Below are 11817 nucleotides of genomic sequence, written 5' to 3'. Positions count from 1 at the left end.
AGGGTTTCTATTTCTTTTTGAAACTTCACTGCCATTGCTTTTTAAATGTTTACTTACCAATAACTTGCTGGGGCTGTTTATTTATTTACTTATTTTAAGTTGTAGAGGAAGCATTGAATCCCTTGGTAAACATGAAGAAGGAGGCTGAAAAAATCTAAGAGATCCCTTGAATTGGCTTTCTTCTCTCATTACACATTTAATGAACTCTACAGCAGAAGGTAAAATAACTAGTTCTCACCCCCTAGGGAAAATTCAAAATTACATCCTCTGGGAGGTTTCCGGAGTGCAGCCTGGCATACCTCCTCATAAGAGTTCCATTGGCATCAGCAGAATCATATGCACATTTCTAACAGGGTATAGTCATGGCACAGAAGAAACCAAGTTATACAAAGCAGATGTCTCCTCACAAGAGGAAACAGATACCAACATATTCCTCATATTCTTACAAGCTGTACACATAAACTTCAACATATGAGCTTGACAGCTGATAATTCTAAGAAAAGTGTTGCAGAAGAATGTAGATTTTTCCTCAAATTTATCAAAAGCCTTCTAATCCTTGATAGAAGGAGAGGGATTAGTATTATCCAAATGTATAGCAACAGCTGGATTCTCTAAAACAATAGGTGATCAGTCTGATCTTGGACAAGTGTATAAAAAACTGAGGCACTTTATATTGTCTATCTGCCTTTTGGGGGGCAGCAGACTAGCTATCAGGAAAATTACAGGATGTGACAAAACATTATCCAAAGCAGACAGAACAGAAGGAATAGGAGTAGATTCTGGAAATTACAGTTGTAACAAATCACATACTTTCTGACGGACTGACAAACATCAGATCTACCACTGAAGCAATTGAGTCATTCTGGAAATAGTTTTAGAGAAAAATAATTCTTCAGGATAAAAAACACATATATTCTGTTCCTTCAGAATCATTTTGAGGTTCAAACTATTGGATCACTTCAGAAAATGAAGAATCCCTTTTTACCAGAAACAGCCTTAGAGGAAGGGTCATAAGCTTTCACTAAACCCCATGAAAGTCCAATAAGTTACTCTCATCCAGGGTACTTATGACAGGAGAAGACATGTGATAAAGTTTTTATTTTTGACAGGAAATTCTGAAGAAACTGGCCCACTTTTGCCAACAAAAACTTCCCTAGTGATGGGTACATTTTTCTGGCTAAGCAGAGTGGCATTTTCTACCCCTTCTCGCAGGATGACAGGAGCCCATCAAGGGCACGCCAGCATCAACAGAGAATATATATAACCTCTGGTCCATGGAGTCTGCAGGGACTACCCCAGTGGGTCTTAAGGAAAAAAATGAATGGTCCAAGGAACCAGTTTGGGCCATAGCAGACTCACCCACTTGTGGCTGAGGTACTATATTAGCCTGTTATAGTGACAAAGGTTACTAAACAATGTTCTTCTTTTTGTGGCTGGAAGAAGGCAGAACCAAGGAACTGGTAGGTTGTTCCATGGTTAAGTTGAAAAAGGTGTCTTTTTCCCACAGAAGCCAAGCAGCAATAGTCAGTAAAACAGGTAAGTTATAAAAAGTAATTTGTGTTGCATTCAAACACAGTAAAAAGCACATTAAAACTTACCCCAACCCCCAAGGTAATAACACAACATTTACCAATAGTTTAAAGTTATTTTAAACGTTTTACTACCAAAGTAAAAAGTAATGTTCCCGTATAAAAGATTACACGTCTCATGACAGTCAATAAAAACACCTTCTCCTAGTGGAATTAACTATGTTTTACAGAAAAAAGTAGGTTTCTGACATAAAAACTGAAGTGGAAGTTTTTTTCTTCCAGATGGAACTTGTCTGCCTTAAAGTGGAACAGCATTAGCTGAACATCAATGATCAAAAGCCTGCAGAGGAACTTTCTCTTCTGTGAAAGGAAAGCTTTGAAGGGCTTGGCATCCAAACCTGACTTTTAGTCAGCTTAGCTTGAGCTGACTAATGGTTTGGGTGCGTGGAAGGTGCCCTGAAAGTTTTTAAAGCTGTTCACTTTCATAGCAGGATATAACCCATGTAGCTTAAGCTACTACATCAGAGATCCTTATGAAGTTGTTTATCACAGATCACAGGTGAATGTTCAAGCCAACAAAACTCCAAAAGGCACAATATAAATAATAAAACTGCTGAAAGGCAGTAAGGGAGAAGATGATAGACATTTGCTCTTTTTAGGTCCAAGAGACAATGACAAGAAAATCATAACTAGGAACGGGACCAAAAATAATTTGAACAATCTAAAATATTTTAAGTGTTTTGATTTTTAGAAGAATCCTCTAAATTATGAACCTATGCAGTATGATGCATGTACCTGTAGGGGTACACATTCAAAGTTTACAGAGGGCACTAAATTAGGTATTGTTAATAGTAATGAAACACAAAACATGGGTGGATAGGAAACAACTATAAGCACTGCTTGATTATGTAAGTAAAATAACATTAATAAGTTAAGTCTTTAATGGATGACAGTAAAATGAACATAGAAGAGACAGGGTTGCACATTGGGAGAAAGGGGATTAACCAGCAATTAGAATAGTATTTTACACTTTCCTAAGTATCTACTACATTGTACTGGGGTAACTCCACAACGTATGGATGGGATCATTTATATGAGTGATTTTCTCTACTTCCTTAATTTGGGGCTATACATAAAGGATGGATCCCTATGGTCTACAGAGTTTGGGAAGAACTGTGGGAAAATGTACTCTTCTCTGAAAGAGATTTGGAGGATAGCCATAATGACCAAAAGAAAAACTATACCCCACTCCTATCAGCGGAGAATAGTTTAATCCAGAATTAATTTCAGCATGAAGACAATAATGAAGTAATGATAGACTTAGACATTAGTCATGTGAGTTTCAAGAATGAACAGCAAGAAGATACCACCTTGAGTTTAGCCAAAACTAAGGTACAAGCCATAATGTTATTGCCAATTTTGGCATTTGAGCCAATTACTATTCCCCACTTTAAATAAGACCATGATCTCACTTACTGGTTAAATGAAAAAGAAGGAGGTAGCTTAGTAATTGTTAGTTCCCAAGCTGTCCAAAATGCTGTATCAAAACTGTCTCATAGACATATATTAGGAAGCAGTTAGGAGTTGGAAAAGGAAAAGTGAGAGAACCTTACATAGGTTTGAATGGCAAAGAATTTGTTCTGCCATAGAAAGTTGTGCTACTTGCTCTGAGTGTCACAAAAAAGCACCAGGTAAAGTCTCCTGCTAGTATAGCTCTCAACCTCTTAGCACAAGAAATCTGGGCAAAGTATAAAATATGGGTGGACAAAGGCCCAAAATAAAGACATATTTTAAATATTGAGCCTATAAACTTAGAAATGATTCATCTTAGCATACATTTTCAAAAGGATATGAAAGTTGAAACTCAAATGTAGATCATTATTTAGTGGTGTCAGTCTTAGTTATTAGACAGAAAACCACAAATGTATGAGAAACAGACCACAATATGAAACAGAAATCTGGAAATTCTGCGAAAATCTGGATATTTAAGAGGTGTCTCCTGCCTCTTAGTATCACTGCCCATAATTAGGGTTTCTTTTTGCCTAGATTGATTTAGATTTTAGTTCCCTTTTTCAAGACATTTACAGGCCATCAGTATGTTTTAGTAGTTTGGATTAAGCCTCCCATTATCCTGAGGCTGTATTGATATGTACAACCTCTTGTAAACCTACTGCAAGACAGATGATGTTTATGTTTATCAGATCATGAATCTGTAAGGAAATTTCAACAGATCAGGATGCTCCTTTCTTATCAAAAATCATGACATTGCTCTGCCAGTTGTTACAAATTGCAGTTTATAACTTTGTTACATCACCACCGCAAACAGATGGTTTAGTGGAGTGTTTTAATAATACCTTCAAGAAGCAGGTGGCTGACAAGTGTGATAAGAACTAGTACACCTTATTACCCTTTCCAATATTTAACATCAGGGAGGTATTCCAGTCTTCCACTGGTTTCACTCCATTTGAATTGTTCTTCAGAAGACACCTTATGAGTCTATTAGACTTAGCAAAAGAAGCATGAGGTCAAGAATATATCCACCTTTTCAAAATATGATAGCTCATATTAACAAAATGCAGGACAGAATAGCATTAATTATGACTTTAGTAAGTAAGCATATTCTACTGCCTCAGGAATAAGAGAAGCAAAGCTATAACAAGATATGTTAGGGAATGGCAACCTAATGATAAAATATTAGTCATTATTCCGACAGTGGAGAATGTTTCTGGCCTCTTTGTGGTAGCCATATAAAATAAATAAGAATGCGATAGAAGTTAACTACAAGGTAAGGCAGACAGGTAAAATATAAGCTAAACATTGTTGTCATGACAACATATTAAAGCTATCGAAAGACAGTAAGCTGTTAGTATCTACCCAAGAGACAAGTTGTCCCTAAACTGCACAATACCATTTTCTGAAGTAGCTTGAAGATAGCAACAGAGTTAAAACAACTGGAAGTGGGATCTTTAGTAAAGGGTATGGGCAAATTACATAGGAAAAAATGGGAACTATGGGATCAATACATGCTGAGTATGAACATGGTTTAAAAGAAGGCAGGAGCTGAATGAACTATATAATGGCTGACTAACAATGAATGGATATGTTAAAAGTGATGTATAATGTTTGCAGCTACAGTTGTGTCGCACTGTTTGGAATGTATGTTTGCAACTGCGATTGTGTTGCTATGGTTTATTGTCATTTATATAAATGTAACTTGGCCTGTGTCATACATGATAATTTAATAAGGATGTTTCTTGTTTAAAACACAAACACACACACACACACACACACACACACACACACACACACACACTCACACACAAAAGTCTTAAAAAAACATTTTCAGAAGTAAAGATAGCTGAAATATTGTGCAGACATCAAAAGAGAGAGTGGAAAGAATTTGTCTTAAAAAGCAAAAATGTTTTCTGTCATTCCAGGAAGAACTACATTAGTTAAGCATGATATAATCACAAAACCAGCCTTATAGAATTGCTAAAGCTTGAAGAGAGTCTGTCTGATTCATATGTTCATTGGTTCTTACTATGTTTACAGCCAAAGGAGAGGATCAAGAAGGTAAACCACATCACCTAATACTGGTGAAAAAATATGAATGCCCCACCCCTCACATCAAGGTGGCTTTGTCCACATATCACCTGTGAAAATTTGTGTTCACCAATCCAGTCATCCGGACTGGTCTGAATGGTTGCCAGGGAAGTACTCTGCTTGATAAGTAAAGTCACGCTATTCTGAGGGATACTTTGGGCTTGGTATCTGTCATGCCATCTGGTAAAATTGATGTGTTACTATAGGTTTAGGTCTCTAGAATTGGTGTTTGCTTTATCAATGGTTCTATTTAGGAGAAGGAGTTGTTGAGTCAAGCATAGTATGGAAAGTTAAACAAAAATCACCCCTCAGTTGTCTCTATAACACTGAGTTTAGGGACAAGGCTTTTAGTCTAGCTGAGTAGGGTACTGAGATGTAAGACCTTTTTTTTTCTTTTTAAACACATTTATTAAACTATCACTTAAGACATAAGCAAACATACACTGACAGAAATGAAAATAAACTGTTTTAATATTTTTCCATTTAAATACAATGTACATCACATATATTTCATTGTTACTATTATCAGTGCAACATTACAAAAAAATTGCTGAATTCCTTCCATTCCTTGAGCCTCATGCCTCCTACTCTTGAATGTTATTATGCACATTTTGTTCCCAGAATTTCCATTTACGTCTAAGTAATATGTTCCCACCCATTTCTAAAGATCCGTATTTCAATTCTTTTATCTCTTTTATAATGTTCAATACCTGAAATAAAGTTAGTGTAGACTTTGATTTCCATTTTCTAGTAATTGCTTTTTTGGAAGCCAACAGAACTAAACATATAAGGTCTTACTTTGTGTAGGCAATTCAGATCATGTATCCCAACTCAAAGGGATCATTTCCTATTTCTGACAGAGTACTCTGCATGGAATTTTTAAAATCTGACAAATCAACACTTCCAGAACATATGTTCCCAGTTACCACTTTCTTCCAACATTTGCTATCTACTTGAGGGAAAATTCTTTTAAGTTTGCTTGGAGTATAAAATACCTAGGCAAATACTTCCAAAGATCTTAAATCTTCTGGACTTGGTTGAATACTTGGGAGCTATACATATCTCTTCCATTGTTTTCTTGTAAGTTGCTTTTCCAGTATCTTTTCTCATTCTTTTCAAACCTCCTCTGATTGATTCTTACAGTAATCATGCAATATTTTATAAGCCCTACTAATTATTCAATTTTTAACAGCTAATCCTGCTTCAGATTCAACTACCAGAGCAGGTCTTTCACTTAAAACCCCATATGCCTTTCTCTTTACCTGTACTCTGAGATCAAGCCCTGATAGGGAAGGCAGTCTCTATCCTGTAATCCAAATGTCTTCTTGGGCTCATCCCAGTATATATCATTCCTACTTGAGTTATTTGCTCCCAATATCTTGGTTCCATTGCCAGATTTCTTCAGTAAATTCCGGCCCTCTCTTGCCTATTTTCTGTACTCCTACTTAGAGTCATCCCTACTGTCAAAATCTCCATTTTCCATTTGCATATTGGCTTAGCTCTTAGAACATTTTCTGCTGCTTTATGGATACAATATTTGTTATGGTTGTTACTTTTCTCCTTAAGGATCTGCATCCAAAATCCCACTCTCTCTCCATTTCTTGAACTTCCCCCTTGCTATATCATCATCCCTTTCCACTATGAATTATAACCTTCTGTTTGTGTTATGTATATGAGCCTGAACTGTCTAGCTCTAGCATACCCCATCAACTCAGGTAGACGTAAACCACCTTGTTCTATTAGAAGGATCAACTCATCCCAATTAATTCTTGCCCTCCCCCCAAAAATATTCCTAAAATTCTTCATTAATTATTGTCTGTAACTTCTGCTAGGGTTGATAAAAGTATGCCTGACCCATATACAAGAATAAAGGGACTAAAACATTTTCAGTGCTTTTATTTTACTGTCAGTATCCATAAATGAGTTTCCAGTTTCTCAATTTTGAATTTATCTTTTGTTTAGTCTCTTCCCACATATCCTTAGCTGCCATAAAAGAAGCTTTTATCCTAAATACTTCATCTTATCATGTCCCCATACTAATGGGCATTGTTGAACCAATTTGTGTGTGGGTACATAATTTATGGCAATAGCCTTTGTTTTATCTTCATTAATTTTAAATCCCCAACAGACCTGAAACTGTCTCCAAATGTTCCACAGCACTGAGCTGTCCTTTTCTGGATTTATCAGGTACAAAATAATATCATCTGCAAATAAAGCCAACTTTTCTTGATTACCATACCAATTATATCCTTGTATTTCTGAGTCCCTTATTTTCTTTGCCAATGGCACTAAATAGATTGCTCTGTTTAAACACAGATTATCTGAAAGGAACTCTTCTTCTTTAATTATTGACTCTGATCCTTCACATATTCATCTAATTAACCTTATTATTGTATCAGGGAATGCAAATGCTTCCAATGCCCTACTTATACAATCCCAACGTACTCTATCAAATACTTTATCTGCATCAAGATCCACCAACAAGAGAGGCATTTTCTTACATTATGTTTCCCTCTGGAACATCATTGTTATATTAATTTTATCAAATGTTTGCCTCCCCTCCAAAAAACCATACTGATCCATAGTTGTCATGTTTGGTAACACTTTTGTCATTGCTTTAGCTAGTATAGATATAAACATTTTATAATCATGGTTTAAAATTGAAATGGATCTACATGAAGCTGGGTCTGTAGGGTCTTTGCTATCTTTAGGTAACACAGCCACTGTAGCCTTCTTCCAAGATGTTGACACTTCCTCCTACTTTTAAAATACTGTTAAACAAAATCTTCCAGATCTTTATCACTCTTTTCCTCCTAATTTCCAAACTTTCACAGGAATACCATCTGTTCCTGGAGACTTTCTTGAGCATTGATAATAAATCACTGTTTTTATCTCATTGCCTCCTATTTTAATTGTTAGTTGTTGACCCTTGTCTACCTCCAAACTTGGCATAATTAATTCTTTCATAAATATTTTCATTTGTACTCTTTCTTGATTTCCACATTTCTCTTCTTTATACAAATTTTCATAACATTTCTAGAACATCTCTAAAACCTGTATAGGATCTCTGGTTATTTTTCTTGTTATAGGTTCTGTAAGTTTGGCAACAATCCTTTAGATGTTTTCTTAAGTTCGATAGTAGCAATTTTTGGTGTAATATACATGTATGTCATTATAATCCTCCTCCCTTACCAATAGCCCCTTACTACCAGAAATCTACCATTTTTGTCTTTTTTCCCTCATCTATCATTATTAGAAACCCTCTATAAATTAGTATAATTACTCCTCTTTTCCTTTGTCCTTGATATACTGCTGAAAATCTATTTTGAATTCTCCCTTATTCAAATTCCCATGCTCATTTCTTTACATATGTGCCTCCTGTAGCACTGCTATTTGCACTCTGCATTTCTTAATATAATTCAATACTCTTTCTTTTTTATTTATATCTGTAAAGCCACTCACATTCCAGGATGATGTGGACAGTATAGCCATCATGATAAAAAGTTATTTTTCCCACCAATTATACATAGCATTTTTTTTGAATGTGTACTTTCAGCATTTGTGTTACTTGCATATACTAATGCTAGGCAGGCTGATCTTTTGTACAGTTGTTTCTTCTCATCTCCATTTGAACCTATGTTATATTTTTCAAGACTTTTTGCTTTAATGAAAACCTTCAAACAAAAAACTAAATACAAAGCAACTGCATCCCCTAATAACTTGGAGCAAACAGAAACAACTAAGTACATCTTCATACATGAAGGAAGTTTAACTATACAGAAGAGGACAATTTACACTAAATCAATAGCTGGCTCTACAGGCATTATCTAATGTAAAATTAGGGTTACCCATGCTAAAGCACATGCTACAGCCTGTGCTCCCACTTAAACTGATTGTTGCCTATTCTTTTCTTATCTGTCTTTCCATCTCAGAAATGAAAGACAGCCTGTATGCTTTTAGAAACATTAACTTTTAGACATAAGAAAAAAATGCACTGCCTATCTTTAAATAAAACTAAATTGTACACTGTTGTATTAACTACATTAAAGTATTAAGGCTACTAAAAAGGTTGTTACTTCTTATTCACTTCTCATAATTTCAACCTTGCCACTAAACCTTTAACTGTTGCATTTTTCTCAGCAATGAATACTCAGAATTCGCAAGATTAACTGTTTGTACCTGCAGACAGCCTGATCCATAAAAATGTAATCAGCAATGAGACTTTGTAAATTTCACATTACAGCTGCCCTCGGCTGCAGATATCTTGAGTCCACAATACACATATTCCAGTGGAAAACAAACAAGCTAGTAGCTCTGCAGTTGTAAGAAGCTTAGCATGTTCATGGCTTTCATCATTTTGCCTTATTTTATAAGCCTACATGCTTACAAAAATCATCTGTTTACAGTTCATGCTAAAAGTAGTTATCTAGACATTCATCCTTGTAAAATAAAAAGAGACATTATTCTAATTCTACATATAATATATTGAACAAACCCCTCCCCTATCCCAGCAGCCCAAGATCACAGCATATGAAAATTAAACTTGCTTTTGCCAAGCCTCTTTTCTCATTACACTCTAAAACCTATATTTCTTACAGTGAACAATTATTTGTTTACTTTAATATTTTTAACACATATAACCATCACTGAAAAGACTCTTCCCCACATTTAAAATACCCCTGACTATACATTACACAGAACTGTATTATTGTATATAACTTGCAGTTTATATCATGAAATGTTTTATGCAAACAATAATAATAATAACAACAAATGTTTTACTTACAGTAGGTTTCCCCTTTTAGTGCCCTTCTAAACATTAATAATATATAGTAGGGTATATTTTTTATAGTCCACCTACAATTTTAACAAAGTCAACAAAAGTCCTGTGTTTTTCAGTCATTTTTTCTTGCAAAACCATATTTCACAAATGTGGTAAGATGCTTTATAGTCTTCCATTTATTCATTGATTTCAGAGTTTCTAGTCTTATTCCTGTATATTTCCATCTTCCAACACCAGACACTGGTTCAAGTCCAAGGTACTGCTGATTCTTCTAGTCAATTGCTGTGGTCTTTTATGTCTCTCAAGTATTTTCCTTTGGGACATTGGAAAGGGTTTCACTGGCAAAGTCTCTATGAACCTTACTATCAGAAGAATGAGAAACAGAGTCCCCTTCTGATTTGTGGGTCATTTTTTGTAGGATAGATAAACAGTTTAATTCTTCCTTAGCCTATATTGTGTTAAAAATGACTTTGATCCTCCAGGTGAAAAAAAAACTGAAGACAGCTGGGTGCAGCAGCTTGAATCTCCACCTGCCTCTCAACAGTTCCTGATTGCTGGATAACTTTGCTTCTCTTCTGCCTGGTGTATATTGAATAAACATTTTCTGAAAACATTCTGCTGTCTCTAATTTTTAATATTTTGCCCTTGTGCCACAAATTTGTCTGGATAAACTCTTTCTCCTGATATGATTAAATTTTTACTAATATAGGCTTCGGATGCTTTCTCATGGGCAGGTTTGGAGAATATACACTCAATGCGTCCTTTCAATTAACAAATTCTGCTGTTGAACATTTAGTTGGTTCTTTGTGCTTTCATAAAATGAATACAGTCTGTTCCTTCCAGTTTCTCTGGTGCAGCAGAAAATCTCAGGTTTTCTCTGCACACTCTGTCTTCTAAAACTACTATTTTATTAAACCGTTCTTCTTCAGAAACCTCATATTCAGACAGAGTTTTCTTCATGTAATCCTATGAATTTTACAGTTTTATCAGTTCTTCTGGATGGCTAGTTAAAGCTTCTTTTATTGTTTCCAGCCTTTTGTTGTTTGAATTGCTGTGTTCCTTCAGTGCTTAATTTGTTTTAATCATCTCCGAGTATATCTGATTTATTTTTCCCCTAAATTACTGGAAGCCACCTCTTGAACCAAAGTTGAACTGCTTTTTGCTGAACAGCCTCAGAACCCTTTACACACTGTGTTTTCTCTTCACCTTTTCTAGTTTTCCAAATTTCCTCTTTGCTGGCATCCAGTCACTGTATTTACCAGCCAGTAACTGAAATTTACCAATACATAAATAAATAAATAAATAAATAAATAAATAAAAATAAAACAAAATAAATAAATAAAAATCAATGGCACTCCTTTTTCTCAGTTTCTATTTTCACACAAGGAAAGCTGAAGTTATGCTGTTAATCAGTGTATCAACATCTTGGAAGTCCAAGATCTAAGATCTTTTTTGGTCAGGAAACAATAAGGTGTCTCAAGTTGATTTAGTTGCTTGTCATGGTACATGACAAAAGATGAATTATATTCAATGATGGGCCTAAAGAGAGATGAATAAACTGGGTCTACAATGTTTTGGACCATGAAGAGATACCACAAAGGAAAAGTTGTACTAGGTAGAATAATTTTATAAGTACAACAGAGACAGAGGTCAAAGGAGAGTCTGATATCAACATACATACTCAAGACCCTGATGACTGCCAAATTCAAGTGGAATGTGATATATGGAATAGTGATGCTAGATTTCCCAAAGGAAACTATGCTGCATTTCTTATTGTTGGGGGGTAAGCCCATGATTAATACACCAAGCATTTGTTTGGTCAAACTCTTGCTGAAGAATTTGAGCATTACAATGGGATTTGATAATTGTTCCCAGTTTACTAATATCAGCAAAGTTGGCTAG

The sequence above is a fragment of the Protopterus annectens genome, chromosome 3.part1 (genome assembly GCF_019279795.1).
Source record: "Protopterus annectens isolate FY-2018-M chromosome 3.part1, PAN1.0, whole genome shotgun sequence".
In the NCBI taxonomy this organism is placed as follows: domain Eukaryota; kingdom Metazoa; phylum Chordata; order Ceratodontiformes; family Protopteridae; genus Protopterus; species Protopterus annectens.
Note: the sequence above shows the minus strand (reverse complement) of the source record.